The following is a 22,570-nucleotide window of genomic DNA, read 5'->3' on the forward strand; positions in this document are numbered from 1 at the left end:
TGACTTGGAATACTTCTTTCCAGCCCCTTCTTGCTTGCAAGGTCTCTTTTGAGAAATCAGCTGACAGTCTGATGGAAACCCCTTTGTAGGTGACTGTCCCCTTATCTCTTGCTGCTTCTAGGATTCTCTCCTTCATTGTAATCTTGGCTAATATAATGATGATGTGCCTTGGTGTGTTCCTCCTTGGGCCCAACTTCTTTGGGAATCTCTGAGCTTCCTGGATTTCCTGGAAGTCTATTTCCTTTGTCAGATTGGGGAAGTTCTCCTTTATTATTTGTTCAAATGAGTTTTCCACTTGTTGTTCTTCCTCTTCCCCTTCTGGTACCCCTATAATTCAGATGTTAAAACATTTAAAGATGTCCTGGGGGTTCCTAGGTCTCTCCTCATTTTTTTGAATTCTTGTTTCTTCATTCTTTTCTGTTTGGTTGTTTCTTTCTTCTTTCTGGTCCACTCCTTTGATTTGAGTCCCAGTTTCCTTCCCATCACTGTTGGTTCCCTGTGCATTTCCATTCATTTCACTTAGTGTAGCCTTCATTTATTCATCTAATTTACAACCAAAACCAACCAGTTCTGTGAGCATCCTGATCACCAGTGCTTTGAACTGTGCATCTGATAGGTTGGCTATCTCTTGGTTGCTTAGAAGTATTGGCTCTGGGGCTTTGATCTGTTCTTCTGTGTGAGCCATTTTTTTTGGTCTTGTCATGCCTATTATGTAGTGAGGGGTGGAGCCTTAGGTGTTCACCAGGGTGGGGCAAACCTGTGGCTGGGTTGTGATGCTATATGTGGGGGCGGGGTCAGAGAGGGAACAGTGGCGTTTGCTCCACTCTCTCTCTCTCGGATTGCAATCCCTTCTGCTGCTTCCCACAAGCAAATTGTGCCCTTCTGGTGCTGATTCCCTTGTGTGTTGACTTGTGTATGTTTTAGGACCCTGTGGGTCTCTGCAACGAACTCTCCTATGAGTCTGGGAGTCTCTCCCAGCACCTCGACCCCCAGAAGTATTTTCAGTCAATGCTTTTAGGCTTTATTTCCCAGTGCTGGGGCCCTGGGTTGCCCAGTCAGTCTCATTGCTCATTTTTGCCTTGTTTACCTGTGCGCAAATGTGTGACCTGGGTCAGCCGGCCACCTTGCGCGCCTCACTGGGTCTGCTTGTTGCCACCGGTGCCTGGAGTCTGACAGCCGCCTGTGCACCCAGGTCTGCCAATTGCTGCCTGCACGCCCAGTCAGGTAGCCACTGCTTTTTCCTGCCTCGACCAGTTTTTGCTGGCCGCTGACTCCGCCCCTCTTATCAGGCTGGATAAATGGTAGTTGGACTTCAGTACAGTTCAATTTTCTGTCAGTGCTTGGTGCTTCTTTGTTTCTAAATTTTCGTTGTTCTTAATTTTGGTTGTATAAGGAGGCATAGTGTGTCTACCTATGCCTCCATCTTGGTTGGAAGTCCAAATATTGCCTTCTCTTTTTCTTGATGAGGCTTATCAAAAAGTTTTCTTAGCCCTGGCTGGCATGGCTCGGTTAGTTGGAGCTTTGTACTTTTACTGAAATGTTGAGGGTTAGATTCCTGGTCAGGGCACATGCCTAGGCTGCGGGTTCAGTCCTGGGCTGGGGCATTTACAAGAGGCAACCCATCAATGTTTCTTTCTGGTATTGATTTTTCTCTCCCTCACTCTCCCCCTCCCTTTCTCTCTCTATAAAATAAATACGTGCGTCATTGGGTAAAGATAAAAACAGTTTTCTTGATCTTGTATAGCACCTCTATTTAAAATGGATTTTATTTACTTCTTTGAGAGGGGAGAGGGAGAAAAAAATGAGAACCATAGATGTGTGAGTGAAACATTCATTAGTTGGCTCCCCTTTGCATCTGACCAGGGACTGAACCTGCAACCCAACCATGTTCCCCAACCTGGAATCCTTTGCTTTGCCAGAGGGCCCCCAACCGAGCCACACAGTCAGGGTTATTATTTATCAGTAAGTTTAAATACTGAAGGGGTACAGCATTACACAGATTCTGTGTCCAGTGGCCTTTAGCAGGAAGGTTGCTTCGGAATTTAGCATGAACCATGCCACTGCTTCCATGAGTACGAGTTACCTTTCCCCAGATTACTCTGGTTTTATTTGGTTTACTACCAGGAGTCACTGTGTTGTTCTTCGCTTTGTACACATAAGACCATCTCTTTCCTAGATAGAATTCAGTTTCACACCTTCGATTCTAAGAAGAGCTGTGTGCTCCCTCTGGTTCCGGAGACCCCATTTATAGGCAACAAAAATGGCTTTGGACCACAGCCTTCCAGACATATTTGTTGTTGCAGAAGTTCTGTTTCTGGCAGGCACCACAGGGTTCAAGATGGCGAAAAAGAAAAGCCAGCACCTCTATTTCTAATTCATTAATTTTTGCCTTTGTCTTATGATTTCCTCCTCTTACTCTTTTTTGGATTAGTCTGTTCTTTTTTAACTTCTTGAGTTGGATGCTTTTTTTTTTCAGCTTTTGCTTTTCTTCATTTTTTTTAGATTTTATTTATTTTCTTTTAAAGATTTTATTATTTGCTTTTAGAGAGAGGGGAAGGGAAGGAGAAAGTGAGCGAGAGAAACATCAATGTGTGGCTGTCTCTCATGTGCCCCTCTCTGGGGAACCTGGCTCCCAACCCTGGCATATGCCTTACAACCAATGGGAATTGAACCAGTGACTCTTTGATTTGCAGACTAGTGCTCAATCCACTGAGCTACACCAGCCAGGGCCTGCTTTTCTTATATAAACATTTAAATCCATACATTTCTCATTAAGTACCACTTTACTTGCCTTCCACAACTACCTTTCATTTCTAAATATTTCTTTTTTTGACCCATGAGTCTAAAAGTGTTTCCAATGGGGTCCTTGTTATCTTTCTGTTGTTAAGATCTATTTTGATTAGAGAAAGTGGTCTATTGATTTTTTTTATATCTGACGAGATGTGCACTCCAGTCTTATATGTGACCCATTTTTTATATGTTTCATGGGTGCTTGACAGGATAATTGTTAGCTGCCTCATAGGGTTATTGTAAAGATAAATATTAGATAACATCTATGAGCACTTAAAGCAGTGCTTGGCACTTAGTTAGATCTGAAGAAGTAGTGGCTTTTGTTTTTTTGTTATGGTTGATGGATGGCAGTCTCAGTTGGTCTGTGTGTCACTAGATGTCCTGGGAATTAGAGAAATCGAGCTTTCTCCTGCAAGCCAGTGCTCTATAGCTCATTGTCTACTCTGGCTACAGGGTCAATTAATCTTTTTTTTTAAGATTTTATTTATTTATTTTTAGAGAGAGGGGAGTGAGGGGGAAAGAGAAGGAAAGAAACATGGTTGTGAGAGAGAAACATCAATTAACTGCCTTTTGCATGCCCCCAACTGGGGACCTGGTCTGCAATGCAGGCATGTGTCCTGACCAGGAATTGAAGCTGCAACATTTCAGTTTGTGGGATGATACTCAACCCACTGAGCCACAGCAGCCAGGGCTCAATTAATATTTGACACATACAGAAAGCACCACTTAGCTCATTATAGTTGAAAAAGTTCATCATTTGCATCAGACTTACCTGTGTTGGGCTCCTGGTGTGACCCCTCACTAACCGTGTGATACTTTCACTCCCACAAACTTCACTCTTTTTATGTGGGTATGATCTTGGACTTTGGTTGTTGTGAAGATTAATGTCAAAGCTTTCAGCATAGGGACGGGCACAATGTAGACCTTTGATAGCCTTGGTTTATTTATTTATTTATTTTCCCTTTCACTGAGCTGGCAGGGACAGAGAGGAAGGAAAGTTAGAGTTATAATGTTGTAGCCAACTTCCTTTACCTTTTCTGGACTTCTTTCCTTGGAAAACCTTCTTGTCCGTGTAAGGCTGTGCTTCTCTGATTCTCCTCTCCAGAAAACAGCTTGAAATAAGCCATGACTGAGGGAGCGGGGAGAGGGAAGAGAAGAGGACGTTGACACATGCAAATTAGCACTCAGCCTCCTGCCAAATTAATGTGACACCTGTTTGGACAGAATTTTCCTTTTATCTTTTATCTGAAACAGCCCAATTAATTTTTTTAGGCCACCAAATACCATATTCCATAGATGACAGCTCCTTAGGCCCTCAGTGAGAGCATTCTCCTTGGCAGCCACAGAAACTTGGGATCTGCCTCTGCTTATTTCTGAGGTTCCCAGGTGGGACAAACATCTCAGGGACACTGACTTCAATTTCTCCTACTTTCTCTCCTTTAAGTCTCAGTTCCAAGTGTGTAATGTGGGTTGGCCAGTTTTTTTACCTTTGAATCCAAGGAAGAGGGAGCATGAAACACACAGAGGGCAGAACTAAAGGGGGCAGAATGAGGGAAGCCCTGGACGGAGGTGTTTCAAAAGTACCCTCAATAGAACCACAGGCATGGAAACATGGAACAGACTGAAAGTGACCAGACAGGAGTGGGGAGGAGGATAATGGTGTAAAGAAGGGGAAGGGACAAGACAAAGAACATGTATGAACCCTGGCTGGTGTGGCTCAGTGGATTGAGAGCCAGCCTACAAACTGAAGTGTCACTGGTTTAATTTCCAGTCAGGGCACATGCCTGAGTTTTGAGCCAGGTCCCCAGTTGGGGTGTGCAAGATGCAACTGATTGATGTATCTCTCACACATCGATGTTTCTCTCCCTCTTTTTCCCTCCCTTCCCTTCTCTCTAAAAATAAATAAAGCCTGAAAAAAAAAGAACACGTATGAATAACCCATGGACAAGGACAACAGTGTGGGAATCTCCTGTGGGAGTGGGGGCAGGGGATGGGAATAGAACAAAGGGGAAAAATTGGGTCAACTATAATAGAATAACAATAAAAAACGATAAAATTGAAAAAGGTAAGGACAAAGAAGCACCCTCAGACAAAGACAGTCACTTTGCCTTCATTGTCACCACTCCCTCTACTTCATTTTCCCCTGTTATTTGTCCCTCCTACTCTAATTCTTACACATACATCAGACAAGATTGACTTTCTCTGCTCCTGTCTCCAGGCTGCTAGAGAAACCCACAGAAACATGCTTACCAGATCCAGTGTTTGATTTCCAGTCATGATCAGGTGTCTTCAGTGCCCTTTGGTGATCTTTATGATCATTCCCGGTCCTCAGCCTCTTTCATTCTCCCGATATGGGCATTTGGGCTTGTTTCCAGTTTTAGCTATTGGGAATAAAGTTGCCATGGATAGTCTCATACATGTCATTTTGTAGACATGTTTTTCTTTTTGTAGAGTAAATATCTAGGAATGGAATTGCAGGTTATAGGGTACCTGAAGTTGTTTATTTAACTTTATAAGAAAGTGACAACAGCTCTGGCTGGTGTAGCTCAGTGGATTGAGTGTGGGCCTGGGAGCCAAAGTATCACGGTTCAATTCCCAATCAGGGCACATGCCTGGGTTGCAGACCAGTTCCCAGCAGGGGATGCATGAGAGGCAACATTGGTATTTCTCTCCCTCTCTCCTTCCCTTCCCCTCTAAAGATAAATAAATAAAATCTTTAAAAAAAGGAAGTGACAACAATTTTGCAAAATGTTGTACTAGTGGTGCCTTTATTAAAAAGAAAGATCTCTGGATTCTATACTGAACTTACTGAACCAGAATATTCCAGGAAAAAAAGATCAGAAGGCTATATTTTTATAAAGTTCCCCATGTAATTTTAATTCAAGTAGTTGATTGATTGGCATTTGGAACTCACTGGACAATTCCTAGAACATTTACTTTTTTGTTTCCCATTTCTTCTTCAGTAAATGTAATTCTGGCTTCCATGTCCACCATGTATCATGGTTGCAAATAATAAAATAGTTAACTAACAGTGGGGAAGCCAGTGGTTTTCAACCTTTTTTACCTCATGGTGTACATGATGACTAAAATCCTGCGGCATACCCAAAAAACTTTTTTTGCTCATCTGACAAAAATATAGGTATAATTTTGATTCATTCACATCAGATAGCTATTGTTGTGTTGGCTGTTTTCATTTTTTAATTTGATGATTTAAGGAAAAAGAGGTCAGAGCCCCAGAATAGTCAGGTATTGCATGTTTTAAGAATTTCTGCGGCACACCAGTTGGAAATCGCTGGTTTAAGCAATAAGGACATTTCTTTATGTCACATAACAAGAAATCAAGAGGTAAGTAGCTTCAGGTTTGATTGTTTAGGCACTCGGTAATGTCATCAAGAATCCAGGCTTTTCTTATTGGCCATCTTCAGGGTATTTATTCCATTCCTGGGCTTGCCCCTTCATAGTCTAAGATGCTGCCAGAGCTTTGAATAGCATGAATTCACATGAAAATTTCCAAGGCAAGAAATAAAGGGGTTGAAGATATCTATTGTATTGAGGAGGAAAATCTTTACAGAAGCTTCTAGACTTTCTCCCAAGTACCATTGTCCAGAAGTAGGTCACTTGTTTACCCTTAGGTTTAAAGGGGTGAGGGAAGGGGTACTGAGAAAATATGTGGCATTTTTGAGTCCCTGTAGTGGGAGGTAGTCTTATCCAGTAAGGAAGAGGAGTGGGGAAAATGGCTTTTGGGGAAGTAATCAGCAGTGTCTCCCCTGAGACCTCACCAAAACTGCTCTTAGAAAGTCACCTTATCCCCTAGATCTGATGACTTTTTCCAGTTTCCCTGGTACTTGACCTCTCCGTGATATTTTACATTGCTGGCTTCCTCTCTTGAAACTCTTTATTTTTTTGCTATGAATTCTCTTTGCTTCTCTGATCACTTCTCCTTGGGCTATACTCCACTACCGTTCTATTCTTTATAGGTTGGTGTTACCCTGGGGTTTTAACCAGACACTATCTGGGCACCTCTGAGCATTTAAACCAAGCAATCTGCTCTGACCATGTTTCCAAACCCAATGAGATCTGTTTGTGGCCTATCCCTTGAAACTGTAAGTGTGGACAGCCCCACAATCTGAGTCACACCCAGACTACTAAAGACTCTCTGATCTCTCAATCTCTGGCCTCAAGCCACTTCCAGCCTACCTTCCATGCAGCTGCCAGAGTGATCTTTCTAAGACACAAACCTAGGTCATTTCCATTTTTAAATTATTTAGAGGCTCCTTTATCAGTGTTTCTCAAACTTGGGGTCCATGGATCATTGGGACACATTCTCAGGCTTTCAGTACCCTTTAGACATTTACTATTTAATTTCAGAATTAATTAAAAAATGTAAGCAGAGAGGACTTCCACCAAGATGGAGGCATAGTTGGAAACACTGCCTTCTTGCACAACCAATTAAAAACAACAAAGTTTTAGCAACAAAAACGCAGCCAAACCACAGAATATTGAACTATATGGAAGTCTGACAATAACGAACTCTTCAGCCAAACCAGTAAGAGGGGCAGAGCCAGCAGCAGAGCGGGGTCAGGCAGGAAAGATCCACCAGACTGACCCGGGTGCGAAACCCAGGCACAGGCAGCCGTGGGCGGGTCCCGGGTGTGGAGTAGCAGTGGGTGGACCCCCTGAGAGTTGACTACTGTCACACATTCGAGCACAGATAAACCGGTGAACCAGCAAGCAGTGAGACAGACCGAGAAGGCCCCAGCTGCGGGAAGCAGCAGAGGGGACTGCTATTGTCCCTCTCTGGCCCCGGCCCCACATACAGCATCACAAACCAGCGACCTGGGTGGCCCCGCCCTGGTGAACAACTTAGGCTCCGCTCCTCATACATAACAGGCGAGAACAGAGCAAAACATTATGGCTCAAGAAGAACTCAAAGCCCCAGAGCCCATAACTCTAAGCGACTAAGAAATAGTCAAACTTTCAGATACGCAGTTCAAAACACTGGTGATCAGGATGCTCACTGAACTGGTTGATTTTAGTCACAAATTAGAGGAACATATGAAGGCTAAACTAATTAAAATGAAGGGAAATGCACAGGAAACCAATAGTAATGGAAAGGAAAATGGGACTCAAATCAAGGGAGTGGACAAGAAGGAAGAAAAAAAAATGAGCCCTGGCTGGTGTAGCTCAGTGGATTGAGTGCGGGCCTGCGAACCACACGATCGCGGTTCGATTCCCAGTCAGGGCACATGCCTGGGTTGCAGGCCGGTTCCCAGCAGGGGATGAACGAAAGGCAACCATACACTGATGTTTCTCTCCCTCTCTCCTTCCCTTCCCCTCTAAAGATAAATAAATAAAATTTAAAAAAATTAAAAAAAAAGAAAAAAAATGACCAAACAGAAAAGGATGAAGAAACAAGAATTCAAAAAAAATGAGGAGAGGCTTAGGAACCTTCAGGACATCTTTAAACGCTCCAACGTCCGAATTATAGGGGTACCAGAAGGGGAAGAGAAAGAGCAAGTGGAAAACTTATTTGGACAAATAATAAAGGAGAACTTCCCCAATCTGGCAAAGGAAATAGACTTCCAGGAAGTCCAGGAAGCTCAGAGAGTCTCAAAGAAGTTGGACCCAAGAAGGAACACACCAAGGCACATCATCATTACGTTAGCCAAGATGAAAATGAAGGAGAGAATCCTAGAAGCAGCAAGAGATAAGGGGACAGTCACCTACAAAGGAGTTCCCATCAGACTGTCAGCTGATTTCTCAAAAGAGACCTCACAGGCAAGAAGGGGCTGGAAGGAGGTATTCCAAGTCATGAAAACCAAAGACCTACAACCAAGATTGCTCTATCCAGCAAAGCTTTTATTTAGAATGGAAGGGCAGATAAAGTGCTTCTCAGATAAGACCAAATTCAAGGAGTTCATCATCACCAAGCCCTTGTTATATGAAATGTTAAAGGGACTTATCTAAGAAAAAGAAGATAAAAAAGATGAACAGTGAAAGGACAGCAAAGTCACAGTTATTAATAACCACACCTAAAACAAAAGCAAACTAAGAGGACAGCTAGATCAGGAGCAGAACCATAGAAATGAAGATCTCAAGGAGGGTTAGTAACAGGGGAGTGTGAGGGAGAAGGTACAGAAAATAAGTAGCATAGACGGTAGGTACAAAATAGATGGGGGGAGTGCAAGAATAGTAGGGGAAATATAGAATCTAAAGAACTTGAGACACATGATCATAAACTAAAGGGGGGAATGGTGGGGGAGGGTGTGCAGAGTGGAGGGGAATGAAGGAGGGAATAGAACAACTGTAATGGCATAATTAATAACACATATTTGAAAAATAAAAAATAAAAAAATAAAAATCTTGACACATATTGAATCACCAAAAAAAAAAAAAATGTAAGCATAATCTGTAATACCCAGGAGATTTTAGTGTTGGTTAATATTCGTACTTATTGATTGGGTTGGTGCCAAGTGATCTTCTGAAATGACAGCAATTAACTTTTAAAATACTGTAATTATTTTTATCTCCTTGTTCATGGATATATCCTCAGCACCTAGAAGAATGCCTGGCACATTGTAGGTGTTCAAAAAAGAGTTCTGCAATAAATGAATGAATGAAGTGTCTCTAAGTGAGTTCGGCTAACCTGGAAGGTTCTCTACAGTTTGACATTTCAGCATGGCATGTGAAGGTATTCACAATCCAGCGCGGAATACCAAACTAGTAATTTTACCAGACAGTCTGTGCAGGATGTGGAGGCGTAGCCCTTTTTAGAAAATAAAAAAGTGAAAGTACAAAGGATTTATGTACATTTTGACAGGGCAGATGTGATATGTAAATGAATTGCAAATACAATGCAAATGACATACAAGTCCTCTTGAAAATGAGTATCTTGTCTTTGGAATCAACTGCGGGGGTATTCTCTGATTTGTTTGTGGAACAGGCAGTAAATCTTTTGAGGATTTAGGATGAAAGTTGCTGTAGTGGGGATGTGTGTATTTTGGGGAGGAGGAGGAGGGGGAAGTGTCCTCCCAAGGAGGAGTCAGTGTGGTGCTGTAAGCCTGAAGCTTAGTGTGAAGCCTAGGACAGTGTGCAACCTAATACGCAGTTATTCTGCTGTGATATTCCAAAGGCTGGCCTTTTGAAATTGGTGGAGGGTGGGGGACAATGAAATGCAAGTCCTTGTATTCCTTCAACTTTTTGGTTATCTTGCATTTTTTATTCCACCCATCTCACACTATCCAAACTGGTCTCTAACCTGGTCTACCAGATTAGAGAGTAGGAAGTCAGAAATTCCTGGCCCCAGGTCCTCATCATCGGGACCAGGGAAGAGCCTGTGATAAGAGCTCTCGTAAATCATATCTGAAGGTGGGTAAGAGGAGGATACGGAGTTCTGCATTTCCTAATCTCATGACAAGAATTTAGCTAGATTCTGCTAGACCTGTTAGAAAAGATGGTTGGTTACAAGAAGCCCTGAGGGCTTTCTGAGAAATATAGCTGCTCAATTTCAATGCCAGTGATGCAGTATCTGACAAAATTGGAAGCTTACTTGGAAATTGAAAGGAAAAAAAATGTCAACTGTGATTTTTTTTCATTAGAAAAACCTGTTCTTCCCTGTCCTTGAGGCAAAAGAAAATTTTTAGTTGCACAGACTCTTCTCCAATGATTATAAAAATACTTGGCAAATGAAATAAAAGAGCCTCTAGCAGCTCTATTTTAATATAACTCGAGATCTTTTTTTTCTCTTATGCTTTGCTCTGCAGTAGATGTGGGTTTAAATTCCCACCTCCCAGGTATACAAACTTAGGCAACTCATTTGACTTTTCTGAGGTGCAATTTCCTCATCTGCAAAATAGGAATAATAGTAGAATCCTCATGAGGTTTCTGTAAGGGTTAAATAAGATAATACATGTACTTAACACAGTGCCTGGCTCTTAGTAAGCATTCAATAAATGTAGCTGTTTGCAGTGGTCATCTGTGGATTTGCTGCTTAGAATCCCTTTACCCTCCATCTGATAACCATGCCCCATTTCCTTCTGGTGAACCATTGTTCTCTCCTCAGTTCATGTGATTTTAATGAAACTGACTCCACCCTCAGCACTAGGAGTAGAACATGTGACTTAGATTTAAACCAATCAGACCATTCCAAACTGGGACATACACAGAGTTACCATAAAACCCAACAATTCGGGACTTCCACCAAGATGGAGGAGTAGGTGGAAACACTTTGCTTCCTCGCACAACCAAATCTAAAAACAACAAAGTTTTAACAACAATAAATGCAATCAAACCACACAGAAAATTGAACAATATGGAGTCTGAAAACAATAAATCGCTCAGCTAAACTGGTGAGAGGGGCGAAGCCAGCAGCGGAGCGTGTTGGGCAAAAAAGATCCCCTGACCTGGGCATTGTGCAGACAGCCGAGGGCGCAGATCCCAGGTGCAGGCTAGCTACAGGCGGACCCAAGGAAGACACGGTACAGCTGGCTGTCTGTGGTCAGTCATGCATTTGTGTGCAGATAAACCAGTGAAGAGGCGAGCATTGAGACAGATCACACAGGCCCCAGCGGTGCAGGGCAGTGGGCTCCCACATTTGCACTCAGATAAGCAGGCAGGCCAAGTGGTAAGGCGGACTGGGCGAGCAGAGAGGACCGCCATTGCTCCCTCTCTGACCCCACCCCCACATACAGCATCACAAACCAGAGACCTGGGTGGCCCCGCCCGGGTGAACACCTAAGGTGCCTCTCCTCTTATGTAACAGGCACAAACAGATCAAAACATGGCTCAAGAACAACTCAGAACCCCAGAGCCAATAAATCTAAGCGATGAAGAAATAGCTAAACTTTCAGATCCACAGTTCAAAACACTGGTGATCAGGATCCTCACAGAACTCGTTGATTTTAGTCACAAATTAGAGGAACATATGAAGGCTAAACTAATTGAAATGAATGGTAATGCACAGGAAACCAATAGTAATGGAAAGGAAAATGGGACTCAAATCAAAGGAGTGGACGAGAAGGAAGGAAAAAATGACCAAACAGAAAAAGGATAAAGAAACAAGAATTCAAAAAAATGAGGAGAGGCTTAGGAACCTTCAGGACATCTTTAAACGTTCCAACATCAGAATTATAGGGGTACCAGAAGGGGAAGAGGAGCAGTCATGAGTGGAAACCTTATTTGAACAAATAATAAAAGAGAACTTCCCCAATCTGGCAAAGGAAATAGACTTCCAGGAAATCCAGGAAGCTCAGAGAGTCCCAAAGAAGTTGGACCCAAGAAGGAACACACCAAGGCACATCATAATTACATTAGCCAGAATTAAAATGAAGGAGAGAATCCTAGAAGCAGCAAGAGCTAAGGAGACAGTCACCTACAAAGGAGTTCCCATCAGACTGTCAGCGGATTTCTCCAAAGAGACCTTACAGGCAAGAAGGGGCTGGAAAGAGGTATTCCAAGTCATGAAATCCAAAGACCTACAACCAAGATTGCTCTATCCAGCAAAACTTTCATTTAGAATGGAAGGACAGAGAAGGTGCTTCTCAGATAAGATCAAATTCAAGGAGTTCATCATCACCAAGCCCTTATTATATGAAATGTTAAAGGGACTTATCCAAGAAAAAGAAGATAAAAAAGATGAACAGTGAAAGGACAGCAAAGTCACAGTTATTAACAACCACAGCTAAAACAAAAGCAAACTAAGAGGACAGCTAGATCAGAAGCAGAACCATAGAAATGAAGATCACATGGAGGGTTAGCAACAGGGGAGTGGGAGGAGGAGAAGGGGGGAGAAGGTAAAGAAAATAAGTAGCATAGACAGTAGATAGAAAATAGATAGGGGGAGGGTAAGAATAGTAGGGCAAATATAGAATCTAAAGAACTTGAGACACGTGTTCATGAACTAAAGGGGGGAATGATGGGGGAGGGGTGTGCAGGGTGGAGGGGAATGGAGGGGGGAAATAGAACAAATGTAATGGAATAATCAATAAAATAAAAAATATATTTAAAAAAGACACATTAAAAAAAAAAGAGGAGCAATAGAGTTTCCCTCTGGTGCTTCCCACAAAAGAAAAAAACAAAACCAACAATTCTACTCCTAGGTACATGTACTGAAGAGACTAGAAAACAGGTGTTCAAATAAAAACCTGTACATGAATGTTTATAGGAGCATTATTCACAATGGTCAAGAATTAGAAGCAATGCAAATGTTCATAATTTGATGAGTGGATAAACAAAATGTTGATATATCCACACAATGGGAATATTATTTAGCCATAAAAAGGAAGTACTGATTCATTCTACAACTGAAAACATTGTGCTAAGTGAAGGAAGTCAAACACAAAAGGCCCCATGTTATATGATTTTATTTGTATGAAATATCCAGAATAGACAAACCTATAGAAATAGAAAGCATGTTAGTGGTAGGGGACATGCTCATGGTTATGGAGTTTTTCTTTGAGGTGATGAAAATATTTTGTAATTAGCAGTGATAATTATAAAGCATTGTAAATATACTAAAGCCCACTGAATTGCATAATTTAAAAGGATGAATTTTATAGTAAGTGAATTACAGCTAACCTGAAAAAATGGTCACATGACCCAAGCAGGCCAGTGAGAGCCAGTAAGACTCAACCCAATTCTTTGGAGCCATGAAAGGAGCAAACTAGTTGCCTTCTTGTAAGACTCCAGTTTGAGAGAACATGGGATCTTAAGCTGCTGACCTATTTTGCTATGTGTAGAGACTGAGATTGAATCATCCACATCAGCTGAAAGTAGACCCAAGAAATGAAGCAATATCAAGACCTGGTTATTCATTGTAGTAAGAATGACTAATCATCCCAGTTTGCATGGGACTTTCCTGGGTTTAGCATTGAAAGCCCTGTGTCCCATTTTGGTCACCAGAGTTAGAGCTCTAAATCTACCTCTGCTTGAAACTCAGAATTCTCCCTGTGGACTATCCAATTACATGAGTCACTAAATTCCCTTTTGGCAAGTGTCACGGATTGAGTTTTCCAGAGGCTGGCACTGAGACAGAGTTTAAGGCTCAAAATGTTTATTAGGGAACAACATCTATGAAATGAAGGAGACAGAAACAGAATATTGGGCCAAGGAAGAAGTCAAAATGTGATGTAGGCTCTTGGCCAGTCCAACAGAGAGCTATGGAACTAGTATTGCTCTTCAGAAGTCCCACATTGAGCCAAAAAGTCTGGGCCACTATACTCTGCTTCTTTCCACCAGCAAACTTCTAGTCTCAGCCTAAATGTTTCCTTTTTGAGGGGTCCTTTCCTGAGGCTCTCAGTAATATTAAGTGCCATGGCACCTGGGGTATGTATAGCAATTTGATTAATTATTATTATCTGTGGTTTTATGTTTGTCTTACTTGCAGTCCACTGGTTTCATGAAGGAAGGGGCTGTTCTCATTAGCTATTGCTAGGTAACAAAGCACTCAAACTATAATGGCTTAAAACAGAGGCTGACAAAGTAGGGCCCATGTGCAGATCCAGCTCATAGCCTGTGTTAATATAACTGGAGAACTAAGAATTTTAAAAACATTTTAAAGGGGTTGTTAAAAAACACACAAACAAGAATAATACATGACATGGACCACAAAATTTATAATATTTCCCATCTGGCTCTTTATACAAAAAGTTTGCCAACCCATGGATTAAAACAACAACTGTTTTGCTACATTTCATAATTTTGTGCATCAGGCATTCAGGAAGAATTTGGCGGAATGAGCCTTCTGCTCCATGTGATATTGACTGAGACCTCTCAGTGGCTCTTGGCTGGAGGCTGGTCTGGTCTGGAGGGTACAGAAAGGCTTCACTTATGTCTGGTACCTTGGCAAAATAGATGAAAGACTGGGCTCACCTGGGCCTCTCTTCTTTTCTACACTGTCCCTCCCTCAGGGTGGTTAGACTTATTAAAGAGTTGTTCAGGGCTCTAAAAGACCAAAATGGAAATTCTCAAAGACTAGTCTTTTAACTGGATAGCTTCGCTTCCTCCGTACTCTGTTGGTTAAAGCTAAGTCACTCACTCATTACTACATCCCCAGCTCTTAGCACAGCACCTAGCAATATGAACTCAATAAATTTATTAACTAATGTGCATACTCTGGTAGGTAGAATCTGACTTATTTGTAATATGAAAATACTAGATTTGGAGCTAAAGGTCTACTTGGCCCCTTAGGAGCACTTTGTTCTATATGCTCTATTTTGGGACTACCATGGGCCCAACACTGTGGCGCATCTCTCAGAGTATTTGTACTTCAGTTTCCTTTTTGGTTAATGAGGGACAATAAAACCTGCATCCCACAGGATTTGTGTGAGAATTAAATCGTATGATGAGTGTGAGAGAGCATCATAAACTGCACAGTTCTGTTTAACGTTGGGTTGTTATTATTGTCATTTGTTCCCCTGGGTGGGGTGTGGACGAGGCCAAAGCCTCTGGATCCCTGCCATGGAGAAAGACCCCTGAACTTTTACTCCATTCTCCAAATCTTACCCCTGCCAGTTCCTGAGGAACAGACATTAGGAGAATGAAGCAGGGTTCCTATGGCTATGCAACTCGGTTTCAGCCAGGGAAGATTTATTTCCCCACAGTGCTTCTAATGATGATTTGATGGATTTCATAATTCCATAATGATCTTGGTGCCAGTGCTTCCCACCCTGGGCGCCTCTGCAGAGGCCGTGGGGAAATGGGTAGCCACACTAGCTAAATAAATAAGAATGATAAGTTGCACGTGACCAGCCCCTTGTCGCCTGAGCGGGCCTATTGTGGGCTCCAACATATGGAGTAATAAAGATGCTGCTGAGAAAAACTACATAGAATTTGTCATCCTCACCCAGCTGAGAGAATATAGTTTTCCTTTCCCCAGAGAAGCCTCGCTGAAATCCTCTGTCCCAGAGACACTTCATACCTTTCATTTCCTGCATGTCTCATTTTTGACTGGGAGGATGATTTGTTTGCCTGAGTAATACTTCTCTTTTCAACCTTTCCACAAAAGCTCCTGTATAGCCTGGGCATGATGTATAATGTGTGTGTGATGTGTGTAGTTCTAGGAGTAGGATACTTACTTAGAAAGTAGAGATATAAAATGGGGTCTCCTCTGCGAGTTTGTGAGCACGTGCATCTGTGTGTGATTTAACTTTGCCCAGCCTCCAGCACAACTCAGGTATAGTCAACAGGCAGGGAAAAGAATAGGACTAGTAGCTAGAACTATTCAGCACTTACTGGGCCAGGCACTGGGCTGAAAGCCTTATACACTTCATCTCATTTAATCTCTATTGTAGAGATAAGGAAATACCCCTCCAAAGTTGGTTAGTGTTAAGCAACTTGCGTAAGTAGTGATGAGCAGACAGGACTTGAACCTAGGTCTGTCCAATTCCAAAGTCTGCTCTTAAACCGCTCCACAATGCTTGATTCAGGATCTTTGCTAACAGTGACACTGGCTTCAATGAGCCAATGTTTTGAGACGTCATAGCAAGACCCTATTCTTCACATTTGATTTCCCAAAGCTTTGGTGCTTGGGGACCTTTATGAATGACAGTATCAGAGGAGAGAAGGGTTTTCTCTATTGGCTTACTCACCCAGGATTGTGCTGGCATGATCAGTCACTGTACCAACCATGCCCAGGATTCCCTTGTCACAGACACCATCCCTTCTGAGCTCCCTGCTGGGAGCGCCAGCCCTGGCTCTCGTGTAGAGGTAAACACAGATTAGACTAGGGAGAGGGCCTACAGAGACTGTTCTACAACAGCCTGCAGTGGCCTGGTTCCTAGGGCTCTTCCAGATGTGTGCGCATGTGTGAAGATTGCAATTCAAGCCATTCTGGCTCACTGCAAATTTGGTATGTGAACTTAAACTGTTTTAGCCAGTCATATGTTGGTGTGATGCAGGTGACAAGAGAGAACAAATGGTCCAGGAGAAGGAGAGACAAGAGAACAGTCTGTCTTCAGACAGGTCACCGGGGTTTCAGTTCCAGCCCTTGCCTGTCTGTTTTTACACCAGGTCTGGGGAAATGTGAACTGCTCTGTTGATGGAGGAGTGAGGAGTTTGGAAGCGTGAGGGGAAAAAAGCCAGGAAGAGGTGGTGTGAACTCGCTGGCTAGGTGCTGTGCAAAGGAAAGAAGCGATACAAAAAATGATCCGTGGCGGTGGTATAGGTGAGACAAAGACTTAGGAGGAAAGGACTGCTCAAATAGCTTTTCAAGTTGTCTGCTCTGGGGTGTGTGGTTTTCACATTCTTCTCCATCACCGCTATGATATCTTCAGTAAATTTGGCATTTCACACTGATGCTTTTTCAGGTATGGGTTCATAATGGGGAAATGGAGCAGGGTGAGGGGACAGCTGACATCTAGGTTATATTTCGTCTGCCCCTGGTCTGGTTTCCTTATGATCTCTGATTGGTTTTCAAGGCTACTCTATATGTGTCTGTTTGCATATTTCACTCGATGTGACTAATTGCATAATTACGTAAGTAATATATCTGTGGCAGTGTACATATCACTGTGTGGCAGTGTGTATGTGTGCAAATGCAGGATGTCTTAATTTATCTACACTTCCAAACATGTCTGTGCACTGGGTGTATGAGCCTGGACATGTAAGTTATGTGCATGAGTGTGGGTGTTTGTCAGAGGGTGTGGGGCTTGTGGCCAACTGTATTTTTCAGAGGTGGCTGCCATAATATTTCATCCCACATGTCATATTGTGACACTGACACTCCTCCTGCCAAGAGGTGGGCTTGGTTCCTTCTCCTTAAATACAAACAGACCTTTGTAACTCCATCAACAAATAGAGTTTGTGACTTCTGAGGCTAGGTCATAAAAATAACATGCACTTTGCCCTGACCAGTGTGGCTCAGTTGGTTGGGTGTCATCCACAAAGCAAAAGGTCACCAGTTCGATTTCTGGTCAGGGCACATGCTTGGGTTGTAGGTTCAGTCCTCACCCCTGCGTGCTGGAGGCATCCAAGTGATGTTTCTCTCTCATACTGATGTTTCTTTCCCTCTCTTCCTCCCTCCCTTCCCCTCTCTCTGAAAATAAATGAATAAAATCTTTAAGAAATACCGTGCACTTTTACATATTGTTCTCTTTGGACACACATTCTTGAAAACCAGCTATCGAGTTGTGAGGAGGCCACACAACTAATGGAAGAGGCCACTTGTCAATGTCCTGGCTGACTACACCAGCTGAGGTCCCAACCAGCAGCCAGCATCAATTGCCAGTCATGCTAGTGAGCATCTTGCCTTAGTTGAGTTAATCCAGCTGGCAGTACATGGAGCACAGTTGATTCTTCCCAGCCAAGCCCTGCTCAAACTGCTAAATAAATTATTGTTGTTTGGGGATGCTTGTTATGTGGCAGTGGATAACCAGAACAGAGCTGTTGCTGTGTCTGTCCTAACTGTGTGTGTGTTTTCCTATGATTCAATGTCTGTATAGGTGCCTGTAAGTAGTGCATTTGTGTCAGATGTCTGTGCAACTACATGAGTAGGTGTGTAGTTGAAGGTGTTTCTGGAGACAAAAGCATGGGTGTCTGGGGTTTGCTTTAGCCTCAATGGTAGCTGTTTGGTGAGAACAGTTAAAAAATTTTATTTATTCATTTTTAGAGAGAGGGGAAGAGAAGGAGAAGAAAGGGAGAGAAATATCAATGTGTGGTTGCCTCTCATGCACCCCCTACTGGGGACCTGGTCCAAAACCTAGGCATGTGCCCTGACTGGGAATCAAACTGGCAACCCTTTGGTTCACAGCCTGGGCTCAATCCACCGAGCTACACCAGCCAGGCTGGTGAGAATGTTTTGCTATCTTGTCTGTCTTCTAGGTCTCTTCTTCTGAGTGTTTTTCTTGTGAACCAGAGAGGCCTATTTAGCCAAAAGCAAGTGTAGCTTGCATTTTACTTTTTCTGGTCAAAGCTCCCTGGAGCTGCCAAGACCTTCCAGCAGGTGGGAAATTGCCACTTGGAGGTCTTACAAACCATTCACAGGGGCTAGAAACACTGTTTTAAAAAGTTTATCCTCCCCTGGTTGGTGTGGCTCAGTAGACTGAGGCGCGGGCCTGTGAACCAAAGGGCTCAATTCCCAGTCAGAGTACATGGTTTGTGGGCCAGGTTCCTCTAGGTTCCCAGGAGGGGGTGTGTGAGAGGCAACCACGCATTGATGTTTCTCTCCCTTCCTTCCCCTCTCTCTAAAAATAAATAAATAAAATCTTAATTTTTTTCCTTTTCTGCAACTGAGGCCTTCAGAAATGATTCGGAAACAGAGCAAAGCACAGTCATTGGGGGATGTGAAGTCTCTTAGGGTGAAGAGACATAGAATTCCTGACTGCCACCGAGGAAGCTGCTGATACAGGCTCAGGTGTGCCCAGGTTCCAGGATAACGATCATCTGGTCTCTGCACTGCCTTGGCTACTGTAATCCAACCTTTGAGTGCAACCCAGAAAGTGAAGGACTCTGATTCAGATAATCAGTTCCTCTCGGTCTCCTCTGCAGTGTCCCTCAGCTTCCTGTTTTTTTCATTGGCAGCTTGACTTAGCTTTTCTGGGAATATCGAGAGTTCTGACTTCACACTCCTGCCCTTGGACTGCCTCTCAGGGCCTCTAAAGCACTGTCGTCCAATAGAATTTTCTACGATGACAGAAATGTTCTATAATATGACCATCCACTGTGGTAGAAATTAGTCACATGTGGCTATTGAGGATTTTAACTGTGGGTAGTGTAACAGAAAAACTGATTTTAAAATTTTATTTAATTTTAATTAATTTAAATCAATATGCTACATACAGCTATTGCCTACTATATTGGACAGTACAGCTCTGAAGAGTTCAGAGAGAAGAGTTTTTGTTTGATCTGTAAAATGGGGATATAATCATCTGCCTCACAGGGCTGTCTGGAGCAAATAAGGTAATGAATGCGAATTTTACTCACATAAGGGAGACAGCAATGTGAACTGAGTAGGCTTATTCTTGTTGCTCTTTGCTAATATTTTTGTTTTATGGCCCTTGCTGGGCTGTTTCGATCTGGTTTGTTTAGATTTCTGTGTCTCTCATCAGACCCTGAGTTCTTTGAGGGTAAGAACCCAGTGAAGCTGTTTCACACCTGAATCCCCACAACCACTTGTGACTTGCTGTTCATTTTTGAGTGAAAAAAATGTCTGGAGTGCAGACGGGATTCCTGACAGCAGGATTTAAAGTGTATGGTGAAAGTTAGTGGGGACCAGAGATGTAGAAGCAGAGAGGAGAATGTAGGACAAATGGTGGTGAGAGAGAGCTAGGAACCCTGCTCCCCACGCTCTACATTCTAGGCTTATCCGGAGAAAGCAGGGAACCAATTCTTGATGCCAGGAATGCTTTCACACAAGTGGGTGTTAGGCTTGTGGGAGATTAATTGAGAAAGGCTGATCAGAGGAGAAGTGATCTACTCAACACATTTGGTTGTTCAGGAAGGTGAGATTGATCATATAATGCTCTGCCTAGACAGATGCTGTGGTTTCCTTTGATTGATGATGGCCAGGTTGAAGGTGATTCCTTAAACTCTCTATCCTTCTAAGCTTGTGCTCTTCTGGGAAGTAGAAGAGGGAACTTGGAAGATCTACAACAGGTGCAAGGGAGAATTGTTTTTTTTTTTTTTAACATTTTATTTATTTATCTTTAGAGGGGAAGGGAAGGAGAGAGAGAGAGAGAGAAATATCAATGTATGGTCACCTCTCATGCATTCCCTGCTGGGAACTGGTCTGCAACCCAGGCATGTGTCCTGACTGGGAATGGAAGCACGATCCCTTGGTTCGGAGGCCTGTGCTCAATCCACTGAGCTACACCAGCCAGGGCCTGTTTTTTTTTTTTTTTTAATTTAAAAGGAAAATTTAAACTGATTTCTGCTCAAATCCAAGAGTAATACAGGGGGAAAAAGAGAAGAGACTACTCTGATCTTCACCTACCCACTCTGATCTGTAGACTTGAAACTTCCCACCTTAACAGTGGTCCTCCTTTTTGGGGAGCCATGAAAGAAGTCATGAAAGGCTGTCTGCTTAGGCTCAGCCCTACACACTGGTTTCAGCAGCTCAGGAGAACTGAACTCAGAGCTAGTTCTGTGAAGGTTCTCAGTCGGGGCTTTTCAAGGTTAGGAGACTGCGGGATGTGGCATTTCCCTTCCCCACACACTTGAGCCAGTTATATCTGTCCCAAGAAGTAAGCTGGACTTGTGAGTGCTGTCAGCTCTGTGTTTAGCTGGAGTCTTCTCTTGGCCCATACATTTATTTATTCATTCTATTACAAGGTTCTAGCTTATTCTATTTTTAAGCATCTTACTTTTGTAGCACTTTATAATTTTTGTCAGGATTGATTGAATGTATATGTTTTAAAAATAATTTTAGATTAAAAAAATATATGTTATTGATTATGCTATTACAGTTATCCTATCCCCCCCTTTATTCCCCTCCACCCTGCACATCCCTTCCTACCTGCATTACTCCCCTTTAGTTCATGTCTATGGGTCATACATACAAGTTCTTTGGCTTCTACCTTTCCTACACTATTCTTAACTTCCCCCTGTCTATTTTTTACATACCATTTATGCTACTTATTCTCTGTACCTTTTCCCTCTCTCCCTCCTACTCCCCCACTGATAACTTTCCACTTGGTCTCCATTTCTGTGATTCTGTTCCTGTTCTAGTTGTTTGCTTAGTTTTTTGGGGTTTTTCTTTCTTACTTTCTTTCTTTTTTTTTAGGTTTTGTTGTTAATAGCTATGAGTTTGTTGTCATTTTACTGTTCATAGTTCTTATCTTCTTTTTCTTAGATAAGTCCCTTTAACATTTCATATAATAAGGGCTGAGTGATGATTCACTCCTTTACCTTGACCTTATCTGGGAAGCACTTTATCTGCCCTTCTATTATAAATGAAAGCTTTGCTAGATAGGGTCATCTTGGATGTAGGATATTGCCTTTCATGACTTGGAATACTTCTTTCCAGCCTCTTCTTGCCTGTAAGGTTTCTTTTGAGAAATCGGCTGATAGTCTTTATGGGAAGTCCTTTGTAGGTAACTCTCTCCTTTTCTCTTGCTGCTTTTAAGATTCTCTGCTTATCTTTGATCTTGGCTAATGTATGATGTGCCTTGGTGTGTTCCTCCTTGGGTCCAACTTCTTTGGGACTCTCTGAGCTTCCTGGACTTTCTGGAAGTCTATTTCCTTTGCCAGATTAGGGAAGTTCTCCTTTGTTAATTTTTCAAAAAAGTTTTCAATTTCTTGGTCTTCCTCTTCTTCTTCTGGCACCCCTATGATTCTAATGTTAGAACATTTAAAGATGTCCTGGAGGTTCCTAAGCCTTTCCTCATTTTTTTAAATTCTTGTTTTTTCATTCTGTTCTGGTTGAATGTTTCTTTCTTCCTTCTGTTCCAAACCCTTGATTTGAGTTCTAGTTTCCTTCTTGTCACTGTTGGTTCCTTGTAGATTTTTCTTTATTTCACAAAATGCAATCTTCATTGCTGCCTGGGTCTTCTTTATGCTTTTGAAGTGCCCAGTTACTTCCTGGGCATCCTGATAACCAGTGTTTTGAACTCTGCATCTGATAGATTGACTATCTCTTTGTCGCTTAGTTGTATTATTTATGGAGCTTTGATCTGTTCTTTCATTTGGGCCTTTTTGTTGTTGTTGTTGTCGTCTCAGCACACCTGTTATGCATAGTAAGGGGCAGAGCCTTAGGTGTGCACCAGGGTGGGGCAACCCATGTTGCTGTGTTACGATGCTCTGTGTGGCAGAGGAGTCTGAGAGGGAATAGTGCAGCTTGCTCTGTGAT

At 42.5% G+C, this 22,570-nt stretch overlaps 1 pseudogene; it reads right to left on the reverse strand.

Moving 5' to 3' along the window:
• Positions 1–1,968: 1,968 nt before the first annotated feature.
• Positions 1,969–2,289, reverse strand: LOC128627611 (60S ribosomal protein L35a-like; annotated as a pseudogene).
• Between the last annotated feature and the right edge of the window lie 20,281 nt (positions 2,290–22,570).

This window comes from Artibeus jamaicensis, unplaced genomic scaffold, assembly GCF_021234435.1.
Source record: "Artibeus jamaicensis isolate MK-2021 breed Jamaican fruit bat unplaced genomic scaffold, CSHL_Jam_final contig_456, whole genome shotgun sequence".
Lineage (NCBI taxonomy): Eukaryota > Metazoa > Chordata > Mammalia > Chiroptera > Phyllostomidae > Artibeus > Artibeus jamaicensis.